Source organism: Chelonoidis abingdonii, chromosome 2 (genome assembly GCF_003597395.2).
Source record: "Chelonoidis abingdonii isolate Lonesome George chromosome 2, CheloAbing_2.0, whole genome shotgun sequence".
Classification (NCBI taxonomy): Eukaryota; Metazoa; Chordata; order Testudines; family Testudinidae; genus Chelonoidis; species Chelonoidis abingdonii.
The window spans coordinates 37,253,250-37,267,657 of record NC_133770.1 but is presented as its reverse complement, the minus strand read 5'-3'; the positions used below and the strand labels follow the sequence as shown (position 1 = coordinate 37,267,657).

The window sequence follows — 14,408 nt, the reverse complement described above, 5'->3', positions numbered from 1 at the left end:
AGTAGAATTTGTCCCTCCTGGTTGAACATGAGTACTACCACAAATATAAAGTGGACAAATGATTACTATTTCTGTCCAATAGCTGTTCCTATTTGTTGCGAGACCTTTCTTCAATGGCATTCTGGAAATTTAACCGTAAGCCCGTTTAAAGAGTAACCTCTTACTCTGGGCCATGAAGGCCTCCATACTCTGCACTGCCAGAGGAGGTGACCTGCAAGGTTAGAGCCTTCTTCTGAAAACATCTTGTCATCTATCCTAGACAGTTCTGCCCTAGGAACTGGAAACCAGACCAGCTGAGGTGAAACCCCAGAAAAAGAATTTAGAAGAAAATATGGTCCTATATCTTGTCTTGCAAAGGCTAGCAAAGTAGGCCAATATTAAAATGAAGCCGAGAATCTAAAGAGAACTCAAAATACGCATGATAATATCCCGGCTCTTTTAAGATAATCACTGCCTAAATAGTTCTAACATAGCTTGGACCTCTTATTTCCCTAGAAACCAGTTATATTTTTAGCCATTTCTGTTGGCTTTGAGATTTTTTTAGAAGGGACTGTTCATCACACAGTGACAATGGCAGTGCTTTATTTTACCATTTGGGAAAACATACATTTGGTCGCAAGGATAGATATTTTAAGGAGGCTAAATGCACCATATAGTGAAATTCTCCCACCACCACCCCACCTCCTCCTTCTCCTTATAAAACCTGAGTAATGAGGTTTTAGGGGTGGCGTTCACCACCTAAAGAATGGACACAGAAAGGGCTAGAACTCAGTCCCTCTGCAGTTGCTACTCCTGCACAAAGTGGTGGAGCAATAGGATTTGTCATGAATCTTGTGGAACCCTCTCAGTGTAATTACCAGACCTCCATTATATACTTACCTGGAATCACCTTCTGTGGTGCAGAAACATCACGTTTAGCTGGTGCTGGTGCAACCCCACTGCAGCATTTAAATGGTGTGAAGAAACTTGCATATGTGTTCCCCACTGTGGATGCATTTCACTTTCTAGAAGTGCATATTTGGCCTCTGGAGAAGGAGTTGGATGCTAGTACATTGTTTCTGCAACTGCAGATGATTAGTGGGTCAACGGGGAGGTTGGACAGCTCTGGTGGAAGTTAACCACACAGTTTGGTATTCAGTAGACTTGCCGTTAAAGGTTCCCTTTTCAGTTCTAAATAGTATCTTGAATACAGCCCTCATTTTTGTTAATATCCTGTTGTAATGCACTAACATTGTAGGCAGTGATCATGACTATTGCTCCTCAGTATCTTCCACTAGGCCTGAATACCGTAAGGGCACAGATACTCTTTTTCCCGCTATTGTAACAAGTCCAGACTGCTTCCTCTTTGAGTTTGGTACAGTATCTGCGAGTTTTCTTTCTTTCTTTCATTTTTTTGGTTTTATTTGTTTTTTAAAGAAGAACTATTGGGAGAGTATATCTGAAAGATGATTCTTTTGGCAATTCAATGCCCATTGTCAGCAGGCTGACCATTTATTCTGAAGAATGCTACGTGCTGGAGCATTTACAGAAAATAAATTGACTATGAAATTCAGCTGACCAAGTACTATGTTTTTTATTTTCTGACGTTTGTCTTTCTGGCTTTCAGATCCAGTTCCTCAAATGTATTTAGGTGCCTAATGCCCATTGATTTTTTTTCACTGTATAGTCAAACCTGGTCATTCCTTCCATCAAGATAGTAGAGTACACTGAGTCATCATTTCAATTTCAGCAGGAATTGTACCGAACACATATTAAGCCATGTAGAATGGTATTTAGTTCGGAGTTCATTACTGAAAGCAAATAAATTCACATATATGGACAAACAGCAATTTCTTAGGGAATATTTTACTTAGCTTCTTAGTTTGTTAAATATGTAACAGGAATCAAGTTTGTTATTACAATTTTTCAAAGATAAGTCAAAACAAATCCTGAATAAATGAAAGAAAATAATTTGGCCATTAATGTTTTCCCTTTATAGGTGATTCAAGTCCTTACCTTATTTCCTTTCTCACATTTTAAACTAGTTTTCTAATTCCCTAAACTCTACAATCCAGTCTGAAATATTTCAAATAGTGAAGGAAAGACATAGGATAAGGTTTATGGAGGATTACATGACTTCACATATTAGTTGTATAATCCTAAAAATATTGTAAAATGGTGAAATTGATAACCTTCTTATTCTAAGATACTATGACCCATAATAAGTTGGGAGTGGAAGAGAGAGAATAGATTTGACTTTGAAGATAATAAATGGATCATTTTAAGCATTTACTTTCTAAAAATTTCAGAACTTTTGGTTTTATGGTCATGAAAGGACAGCAACTGGTGGGATCAGAGAAGGCCCATTACTATGGTATGGATAATTTATTATCTGTTAGCATAGCACCCACAATGTTCTCCAGACATCTATGAATGGATGGTCCCTGCCCTAAGGAGCTCACAAGACTGAGAAGAGACAGATAGAGAGAGGTTAGGAAAGAGGAACAATAAATAAATAAATTAAAAACCAACAAATCTTGAGTAACTGTTGGAATCTTGGACTGTTGGAATTTAGTCCGAAACATAGCAACAGTGTGGCTTTATGTGAGGACTAAAATGTGGATAGGGTTGAAGTGCATGTTACAGTTGTGAGGGTTATTTTGGGTTTGAACATTTGGAAGGAAGACTAGAAAGAACCTGCTCTTTCTCCTCCCCTCCCCCATGACAGCACATCATCTGGGATAAGTTGTGGGTAGCTCTACTGACTTCAGTAGAGCACTGACAGTTTACACCAACTGAGGATCTGCCCCTTGATCTTTACCACTTTTTATTCCTTCAATCCACAGTCTCAGTTTGTGGACACAGAAGTCCCCATGTGCAAGGCTGTCCCTGATGGCAGAATTCAGCCAAGTAGTAATTTAGGAGGAGACTATTTTAAGAAGCTCTTTTGATTTATTTACAGGGAAATCCCCAGATATGCAGCAATGCATAGCATAGATCTGAAGCCTATGTTGTCAATGAGATTGAGGATTCTAATCTTCTTTCAGATATAACTACTCCACACTTGTAATACTGTTCCAAAAGCCTATGGGGATTTCCTTTGCAGGTGAATCCTAATTCATGTGCCCACACTGCTACCCACTGTTCTCTGATCAGGTATATTTTTAGTGAAAGTTGGTACTCCTATGAAAATGTATGTTGCAAAACAGCAATAGTGCTACTGCTAAGGTCTTAGAAAAATCTGTCTTTGTATTAATGAAAACTGAAATGTAGTAGGGGGAACAGATCAAAATCCTGTTCTTTGCCAACATACAGTAAGTCCCTATTGCCATCTGAAGCTCTAAGTGGCAATTGTGCATACATATAGACCAAATTTTTAAAAAATGGCGGAGTATTTTCCAAAGTGACTTAAGCACTTAGAAACCCAAGTCTCATTGATAGTCTATGTGACATAGGCACCTAAGTCACTTGGGCACACTTGTAAATTTTATACTAACATTTTTAGAAAGTGATTGGTAATTTTGGAAAACCAGCTAGAGACATCTTGAAGGGGCCTGATTTTCAGAAAGTACTGAGGACTCAAGATCCTTCTAAAGTGTCTCAAGTTGGGCAATCAAAAATTGACACCCAAAATCACTAGTGACACCCAAAATCACTTGAAAATCTTGGCCAAACTAAGTAATGTATGTGTATGTATCTGTCTAGGAGTGCAGGGCTTTGCAGAGTAGTCAGGCTGCACCATCTGTGGGGAATTAATCAATTCTTCTGCAGCACATAGTAAGAGGGATGTACTGTATGGAGCTGGGAGCCTGAGTCTGGTAGTAAGAGTCAGGAAGGGCCTCTAGGAAGAGTTCTGGAGCCGAGGAATGACATCTTCTCTACCACTTGACAGCCCAGCCTTAAAGCTTGTCTTTAGCTGAGAGAAGCACTGTGATGTTTGTGTTTGGTCCTTTAAATTCTTTACATTGATTTCTGTGTTTTCTAATATAGCACATAACAGTGTTTATACTCCACTTAGTTATGCAGAATCCTTTCATGCCCAGAATGGTCAGTTTAGGAGGTTAGTCTAGCATCTTTCAAAAGAAATATATATTTCACAGTTGAAGCCTTTACAAAGCATGAATATAACCTAGAGAGCTTTTCCAAATTCCCTTTTTAAAGGTTATGTCCTCTTTATATGTTCACATCTAGCTCTAACTTGCTGGAAGTCTTGCTAATTCTTTGTCTCTCCTCATATCTTCTTGACTAAGAGGCTTGTGTAGCTTATATGGGTAGACTATAAGCAGAACCGATTACAAAGATCTTTTACTGGTACGTTTGACATCTCTTCATTTTTATTTGTCCTCTGCTCATGTGCATTTAATTTTATATAGGTAACTACTAGACAAACTGCATTCCTGTTCAACTGAGACTTGACTGCTTTGACAAAAAGACTTCTAAAATCTAGGAGATAGAAGGACCATGTTTGTCACTGTGTAAATGTTTGGCAAACCATTCTGTGCGCCTCTGCTTGTAAGCAGCACTGTGAAAAGGAAACATACTCCTATTTTACAGAGTGACACTGGTGTCAAAAATTCCCCTGCAGACACATAAGTTTGTAACTCATTGCTACAATGAAGTAGAACTACTGAAAATATCAAGATAACCACTAAGCTGGGAAAACAAGTTTAAATCAATTACTGGCACTGATTTTGAAGCAGACAGAATGTCAACAAACAGTGGTGCTGGAAATTAAGGCAGACATGAAAGCCTCTTAAATCAAACCTTCTGACCTGTCGGAAAATCCTTGATGACATCATTCTTCAACAATTCTCCATTATACATTATTCTAACTAATAATTTCTTGTCTGTGGAGATCCAAAATGTTAAATATGACCCTCTAATCTTGAAGCAGTATTTTGTGTCAGCTTTGTAAAACAAGGATAGAAAACAGAATATTTATAGTAATAAGGAGATTAGCTTTCAACGCACAAAATACACTTGGTTGCCAGATGGTCTACAGTTACCATTAATATTATTATTAACTTATCACTGTGGTTGTGACTTGGGTTCAGCTAAGCTGTTCTGTCAGCCTGGGTGAATATCAGACTGATACTATGTGCTGACAAGCCAAGTTTTACTATCATGCTGTTTACATTTGTGTCTTCATCACTTGGACCAAGATAGCAAAGCTAAAATTATTCCCAGCTAGTTCTGTAAATATAACATTTGGAAGTAGTTGATCCCTATATGTACTAGCAGGATGTCTTCTTCCATATGTTCCCTTTTCGGCATACTGAATCAAAAATAACTAAAAATGTGGGTAGCTAAATAGCCTGTGTTAGCTACTGTATTAATACCAGTAAAAGATTTAAGAAATATATAATCATCCTACATAGCTGTATATGTTTTACACGGACATATGATGGTGTGGTATACGTCTGGGATGGATGCAAAAGGGAGGTCATCACAAATGAATGCCAATAAACCTTTTACTACACTATACTGTGGTGACATATTCTGTAAATGCCACATACCTCACACACAAATCTATTTTAAAATTATTTTACATCTCTCAAGTATGTTAAAAAGCTCTGTTAGCCCCTTTCTAATCTCTATTACTGGCTTATCAGAACTGTGGAGTTAAAATAAGGCAGAGATACAGAGATGGGAAACACATGCTGGAGAGACCTAGTAAAAAAAATTAAGATGCACAGTGTAAAAGTGATGGCCTTAATACTTAGGACACTGCCTAATCCCCATGAGTAGCTCTGGCTAAGAGAAGTGGTCTAATAATTTTTAGCATAGCAGTTGGGGTACTCACCTGGGATGTGGCAGATCCAAGTTCAATTCCCATCTCTGCCTGATACGGAGAAGGGATTTGAATGTGAGTCTCCCATCCCTCTTCCCAGCCAATTGCTGTAGCCATGGGGGTATGGGATAGTCTGGCAGAGGTCTTTCTCAGTCTCTCTCCTTGAAGCTACTCCACTTTGTATAAATCTTTAAATAGTGATTGGAGCAGTCTGCCACATCCCTGGGGAGTGCCCCAATAAGCAGGCTAGAATCATTCCCACACAGTTTCCCTGGGCCAGTGACTATTCCTTGTAATCATGAATGGCTCTGAATTGCCACTATGAATGACAATGAATAGTCCATTTGGGGGAAGGGCAGGATGGGATGGAGAGAGAGAGATGGATGGGGGAGAGAGAAACTACATTTACAGTGTAACCCCTCCTTCTTCCCCAGCATCGCGTCTCAGAGCCTAGGTCAACTGACTGGGACCCAGGCTATAGGGCTAAAAATAGCAGTGTAGATGTTCTTGCTCTGGCTAAAGCCTTGGCTCTGAAACCCGGTGAGCGGTGTAGGTCTCAGAGCCTGGGCTCCAGCTTGAGTGGCAATGTCCATACTGCTGTTTTAAGTCCTGTAGCACAAGAGCCTGAGTTGGTTGACCAGGACACTGTGACTTGCTGCTGTTTTTTCCCCCCAGTGTCTCTGCACCTAGAGAGAGACTCTCTAGCCTCATGGTTGGGGTACTCATCCCAGATATGGCAGACCCAAGTGCAGATCCTTGCTTCAGTTATTAACTCAATTCATTACAAAGTGGAACAGCTTCAACAGGACGGACTAAGACCGGCATACATCAGAATAGCCTGGTGGCTAGACACTTTCTTGAATGTAGGAGACACAAATTCAAATACTTCCTCCACATTATGGAGAGCCTAGGTGGGAATTGAAACCAGGTCTCCAACATCCTAGGTGAGTGCCCTAATGACTGGGCTAAAAGTTACAAGGAAGGCATCTGCTCCTCCACTTATTTTGTGAATCTTGTCCTCTGCTTTTGTTAAAATGCCTGAAGTTGAAATCACAACCTTCAAGTTGGGTGAAATGAAATATTTAATTCACCCTGACAAACTTTTGTTTCTGACTTTTTGATTCACTGAACATGTTGAAAACTTCTGTTTGTCAGTTTGATCCAAAACTACATTTTTTTGGCTGAGGGGAGGAATTTTTTTGGAATTGCTAGCAAACTGAAAAATCCATTATTTGCCCCAGCTTTACTCATGAGAAATCTCTTCCCTAGTTTTATTGTTGGGCTGCACCATGTGTAGAAGAGAGGAAGGTTTCTGACTGCTTCTAGGAAGAACCATTACCAGTTTTGTTTTCCTCCTTCCCATTAGGAGCTTTTCTTCCTCTACCCTGTCCTCCTGACATAACCCACCTCCCCATTCTGCTGATTACCAACCCCAGCAATTCACGAGGGATGGGGTGAGGGGAAGGAGACTGGTCACATTAGGACTTCAAGCAGGAAGTGAGGAAGAATTTGAATGGTGACAGGAATGTGGCTTAGAACTGATAAATGTTTTGTCCACTTTTTTAAAATAAAAAATGAAGCTTTGCCAAAATCAAAATGTTGTGAAAAGTTTGATTGGATAATTTTCAATTTAAAAAGTTTGAAACAAGACATTTATTTTCAGTTGAAATGATTAGTTTTGAAAACCCAAAGTAAAATGAAAAAATAACTTCAATTTGAAACAATCATATTTAAAATTTTTCTTTTGTTGAGGAAATGAAAATTCCATGGAAACGTTTGAACAAAATCATTTCACTCATAACTTCTCACAGAATAAAGTTGGACTTTTCAACTATCTTGCATGTAGAAAAGGCTGAAAACAACCGTACTTCTCTCGAAGCAGAAACTGCTTAGGGTAATGTACTACTCTAGTGCACTAAGGGGTAGAGTACCTTAGTTACAAATTCCTCCATCTAAAATAAGTCCAATCACATTCAAATGCTTGTTCTGCATTTACAGTCCCTAATTGCTCTGAGTCCTCTGTACTGCTGTACTCACAAGTAACCACCTCTAGCTACACTCTTGTTTTCTGGTCTCTTTTCCATCACCTTATAGCTCTTAATCATGATAGGAATTGTACGACAGCTTGCTCCCCACACAGCACAGCCTACTGTTGCAGACAAAGGCTTTGCAGTTTTACCCCCACTCTTAGAGTGATTAGGAAATTCTTAAATTATCTTATTTTCTCTCTTATGCACCCAACCTATTTTAGGAGAAAAAAAAGGTGTTGGGAATAACTCTCCTTTCTACCAATTAAAAACAAAATCTACACAAGGGATAAGTTCTCTTCCTTAACAGGAAGTAAAGCCAGCCTTCCCTAAGGCTTCTGTAAAGTCTCCCAGGTGAGGCTGTTGCAGCTCTAATAAGGATGACTCATCACAGATCTTTCAGCAGGTGAACCAGTTTCTTCACAGCAGGTAGAAGAAAATATTTAGCTAATGTTTCCAACACTTGCAAAAGCCTCTGCTTTATCATGCGCAAGTGAGTTCGGCTACAATCATGCAAGTTCCTTTGCAGGACTGGACTCCTCCTGTGTTTATGCAGTGCCCCATTGAAATGAATACTTTGCAGGACTGGCTACCCTGCAAACCCCATTTGTTGGCCTGTATGTGTTTTTAAAGATCTGAAAGTGCTCCAAGTCATACCTGAGTGGTGAAATTTGTGATGGGCAGAGTTAGGAGCTAACTGAATGCTGTGAGCAATCACATGCACCTAGACAGTTTGTTACTGTTTGCGTGTGGTCAGAGGCTTGGAAGCACTGTGAAGTCTAATAAGGTTGAGGACTAAACTCTGCTCAAGAATCTTGATCCATCCATACCTACATCACATATAAAATACTAAACTAGTAAGCCATACTTTCCTATTCCTGGCCAAACTCACCCCTTTGGTACCTGAAATATGAAAAATCTTTTGATTTGGATTGAGACAGGCTGTGGAGGGCTGAACAATCCCCAAACCCTCATTTAAGCAAATCCAACAAGTGCTTCTGAATGTATTTTATAGGATAGATGTAAATTTACACAAAGATATGAACTAAATGTATTTGTCTAAATTATTAACAATGAATTCATAATGATGAATGAATGAATTTAAAAATGTCTGCCTAATACTATATAATTTATGGCTGAACATAAGAAGCACTTTAAGATGTTTTACATGAAGAGGGTAAAATGAGTCTGAGAGATGGTGACTTATTTTGAATCTCAGATAAAATCTCCTTGATTGATGAACTAGACTCTAAGTCAGTGTAACTGTTGACTTTGGTGGAGTTTCACTTGCTTACAAAAGGGCTGAATTTGGCCATAAATGGCCCAAAGGATTAAATGAATCTGTTGCTCTGTTCCTGTTTTATGATGATCAGTCTTACTTGTATAGACTATGCTCTTACCAAAAAAGGCTGCATGTTCTAGTGGATTAAGTCAGGAGTTTCTGAGTTAGGGTTAGGTTGTGCCTCTGGCCCCTTACATGGACTTGAGGAAGTCATTTAGTGCATCTGTGACCCTGTATCTCCGTCAGTAAAATGGGGATAGTAGTATTACCAGCTGTACAAGGGTCTTGTGAAAATTAATTAGCTTGTACATCACAGAAAAGATTAAGGTGTTATAGACATAGCTTTAATTGTTTTAATTGTTTGTGAGTAATATTGTTGGCATAATAAACCTGTCACATTCTTTAAAAAACTGATGTTAAGCAATTGGACTCCTAACCTGAAATTAGCAGGTTAAATTTATAAAGAGCCCACAGCTGATGTCATGCACTTCAGCGGGGGCACAGATCCAAGAAGGCCATGAGTACTGGCTGAAAGTGCTAGGCTGGCAATCTGTAGCTTGTAAGGATATCTCTGTATTTGTTAGTGGAAATTAAGACTTTGCAGTGGTATGTTTTTTTCATAAAGTAAATGGCTGCAAAATGAGACTGTGCTTTTTAGCATAGTTTGGCTTCTTTGAAACTTTAATGAGCTTGAGGATTCAACATTGAAGTTTGCTAAATTTATGCTCTGCAAGTTATTCTAATTACTATGACATTTTAGTATGGCATTGTCCCACAATTATATAATATCCCTTACAAAAACACTGCACTAAAACCTTTATAATTAAACACACGATGCTAGTCAAATACTAGTAACAGGCATATAATCTCTGAAGATAAACATAAATCTCCTCAGTACTAATTCATTCTACTGACTATTCTAAGAGGAAAGGAAGGAAACATTTTTTGCTTTTCATACTGTCCCTTTTGAGGTGTTTGTAATGCAGTGTGATTAACTGGAAATTGGATCAGTCTGTTTGCAGTGGAAGGAATCGTCTAATACTGTGGGAGAAACTTTTGATGATGAAAGCTTTTAAGTTCCTGGCACATGAGTATGATTCTTGAGAGAGTGCTTGCTCATTCATTTAATGTATATACTGGAAGCAGCCTTCTGAATTTCCTAGACACCAAGGACTTGATTGTCTGCTGTCCTTCACTTTGTGAAATCATTTACATCGGTGTAAAATGCTGTGGAGTCAGAATGTTGGCATTGTTCCCTTGCTTAATACTAGTGTAAATGAATATACAAAACACAGGGCAACAGAGAATTGGGCCCCAAAGATGCTCCAGAATGTGTAGCAAAGGACTATGTGTTGTGGTCACCGAGCTACTATGCAGCAGGACTCTATTGAACTGGTGCTTTAGAACCAGAAGCAGATGGTTAAGTGGTAGTGGGGAGGGGAGAAGGGCTCTGCTACACATCTAGGCCTGGTCTACACTACACGTTTAAATCGATTTAAAGAGCGTTAAATCGATTTAACGCTGTACCCGTCCACACTACAACGCCCTTTATATCGATATAAAGGGCTCTTTAAATCGAGATTCTGTTACTCCTCCCCGACGAGAGGGTAGCGCTAAATCGGGTATTACCATATCGGATTAGGGTTAATGTGGTCCGCAATCGACAGTATTGTGCCTGCGATGCGTATCCCCACAGTGCACCACTGACCACTCTGGACAGCAATCTGATCGGATACAGCGGGCAGGTAAAAGGAACAGCCACCTATGCGAACTTTTGACGTTACATTTCCTGTTTGCCCCGAGCGTGGAGCTCTGATCAGCATGAGGTGGCGATGCAGGTCCTCAAATCCAAAAAGAAGCTTCAGCATGGACCGTATGGGAGATACTAGATCCTGCATCGCCTCGTATGGGAGAGACAAATCTGTTCTATCAGAGCTCCGTTTACAGAACACGAAATGCCCAAAGGTTTGAAAAAATCTCCAGGGTAGCACAGCGCTGCCGTAGCGTAAGCGTAACGGCGAAGCCAGAGACTCAAATGCGACGCTCATGGATGGAGTACTGAGGACTCCAGCTATCCACAGTCCACAGCAGTCTCTGAAAAGTATTTGCATTCTTGGCTGAGCTCCCAGAGTGTCTGTAGGTTCAAACACAGTGTCTGGCGTGTTCAGGGGAATAGCTCCTCAGTTTTCCCCCCCGCACCAAGTCGAGCGTGAGAAAGGGAAAGATCATTTCTTGACTTCTTTCATGTCACCCTATGTGTACTGATGCTGCGGTCGACGCGATGCTGCAGCAGTGAGAGCAATCGCTATCCGCTCTCTCCCCTCCGGTCGTGTGTAGACGGTGCAATTGACTGATATCCGTTCGCGCTTGCCATCAGCCCGTGAGTGCTCCTGGCTGGCCTCAGGTTGAGCTTGGCTGGCTGGGGCAGCCTGGTAAAATATGGGAATGACCCTCCGCAGTGTTTACTCCCCAGTAGATGGTACAGAACGGGCTGTGTACCGTTCTTCCTCCTGTGTAGAAAAATATTTCTGTACTGCTGGACTGTCATAGCAAGTGGCATTGCTGGGCCCTCTCTTCCCGCACCAGCTTAATGTTCCTGCCTGGACCTGTCAGCTAGCCCCGGGAGGCTGCCTCCCCATCATTTTATCTCCTAACGCAGGTCTCTGTTTCTTATTCCTGCATTCTTTATAACTTTATGACAGAAATGGGCGGGGGATTACTTGCCACGGTAAGCCCAGGAAGGTTGGGGAAGGGGAGTAGCAACGGTGGGTTGTTGCAGGGCACCCCCCTGTGAATACTGACACGGAGCAGCTGTGCTCTCCTGATACACTGGTCATCTTAGTACATTATGCCCCATATTCTAGGCAGGACTGACTCTATTTTTACAAACGCATAAGGGAGAGATTGACTCAGGGAGTCAGTCCAATTTTTTTCGTTTTGCGTTGCGCCCCCGCCGATTTCTGCCAGGGCACTCTGATAGCAGTGGACAGTACAGAGGAGAGAGATAACCGTCATTTCATTGCCAGTTTTCCTCGGCAGTAGACGGTACAGAACGACCAGTACCATCTCTGCTATCATGCAAAAGCAAGTGAAACTGCTGCTGTGTAGCGCTGATTATCGCCTCTCTGTCCGCGGCATCCAGTACACAGACGGTGCCGGAAAAAAAAATGCTGAACGCTCCATGGTTGCCATGCTATGGCGTCTGCCAGGGCAATCCAGGGAAACGGCGCGAAAGGATTGTCAGCTGATGTTTTCCGGAGGAAGGAATGACTGATGACATTTACCCCAGAACCACCCGCGACATAATGATTCAACCTAGAATTCCAAGGGCGGGGGAGACTGCGGGAACTATGGGATAGCTATGGAAGAGCTACCCACAATGCAACGCTTCAGAAATCGACGTTAGCCTCGGACCATGGATGCACAACGCCGAATTACTGTGTCTAGTGTGGCCGCATGAAATCGAATTTATAATATCAGTTTTATAAAATCAATTTTAGCTAATTCGATATTATCCCGTAGTGTAGGCGTGGCCCTAGTGTCTAGGAAGTTGATACTTGGGAATGCAGATGGGATGTTGGATTTAGAGAGTATCTTTGCCTGGGCTGCTGGCTTCTGTCAGTCTAAGGAACCTATAAGGCCTATATTACTGTAGTTTCTGGGCACTCCACAATCTTGAATGTATTTATCCTCACAGAACCCCTGTGAGGTAAAGGATATAAGTGAGGCACTGAGACATTAAGTGACTTGTCTGAGACCTGCTGTGTGGTCTATGATGCTCAAAGCCAGGACTCCTGAGTTCCTTGCTAACACCTTAACCACTAGACCATGATCTCCTTCAGGGGCTTGAGGTCAGGTTCACGGGTCCATTGCACAGGTTTCTTCTGGGGACTGGGTAGAGGAGTCCTTGCCTCATTGGTGGAGGTTTGTCTGTTCCCTGGTGGGATCCCATCCCTCTGAGGAGAATGGTAAGAAGAGACTCAAGGTCAGACGGCTTGTACAAAATCACAGAATTGTGTTTTCCACGTGGGAGAAATGAGAAACACCCACTTGGGGATCCCATTATTTGTGAGTTGCCCTCTCCCCAAAGACCAAGGCGGGGATGAATCAAGACAAAAAGTCACTTCAGAGGGAAAATGACTTTGAAATTTCAAACTTTTTGTCAAATTTATTTCCTTTTTTGGCTAGCTCTGGTTATTGGTATGTGTTGCCTGAGCTGGGGGGAGAGGAGGCAGGTGAAGGTCAGTCAGCAGATGGGTCGAAAAAACATGCTGAGGGTAGTGTGATGGAGCTGAGGACAGATGTGAAGATGTAAGCCGGGAGTGATGGGAGGCAGCTTTGGCAAAGTGACTGCTCAGACAATCAGTGAAACACAGACCAGAAATCACATGATTCAAAATGGAAAATTGAAATGGTAACTAAATGAGGCAAGTAATTCAAATGAAAAATCAGGCCTGGAGCTAAGGTAGGGTGACCAGATGTCCCGATTTTATAGGGACAGTCCCGATATTTGGGGCTTTTTCTTATATAGGCACCTATTACTCCCCACCCCGTCCCAATTTTTCACACTTGCTATCTGGTCTCCCTAGGCTAAGGTGCTGTGTGTATTGGATTGTATTGGAAATAAAAAGAGTTTACAATGGAGTAAAGCAATGCGCTCCAAAGGACATGCTTTATTTTTCCTCTTAGGATTTATTGAGCTACTTGGAAGTCAATGGTAGCTTTCTCCATGGATTGGATTGGATTGTATTGGATTGGATTGGATTGGAAATAAAAAGAGTTTACAATGGAGTAAAGCAATGCGCTCCAAAGGACATGCTTTATTTTTCCTCTTAGGATTTATTGAGCTACTTGGAAGTCAATGGTAGCTTTCTCCATGGATTGGATTGGATTGTATTGGATTGGATTGGATTGGAAATAAAAAGAGTTTACAATGGAGTAAAGCAATGCGCTCCAAAGGACATGCTTTATTTTTCCTCTTAGGATTTATTGAGCTACTTGGAAGTCAATGGTAGCTTTCTCCATGGATTGGATTGGATTGTATTGGATTGGATTGGATTGGAAATAAAAAGAGTTTACAATGGAGTAAAGCAATGCGCTCCAAAGGACATGCTTTATTTTTCCTCTTAGGATTTATTGAGCTACTTGGAAGTCAATGGTAGCTTTCTCCATGGACTTCAACAGGAACAGGATTTGGGTCTTATTACCTTGGTAAATAGCTCCCTCTAGAGTACACAATGGGACATGTGTGTCTTTTGGAAGACGATTAGTCTTTTAGAATGATGTGGCTGGCAGTTTCTGGCAGTGTAATGCTTATTGTATTACCTGG

The 14,408-nt window shown here is 41.1% G+C and overlaps 1 protein-coding gene across 1 annotated transcript in view; it reads left to right on the top strand.

Moving 5' to 3' along the window:
• The window catches only part of GPR158 (G protein-coupled receptor 158), a 321,268-nt gene that overhangs the window by 6,667 nt on the left and 300,193 nt on the right, over positions 1 to 14,408 (top strand). The window lies entirely within an intron of this gene.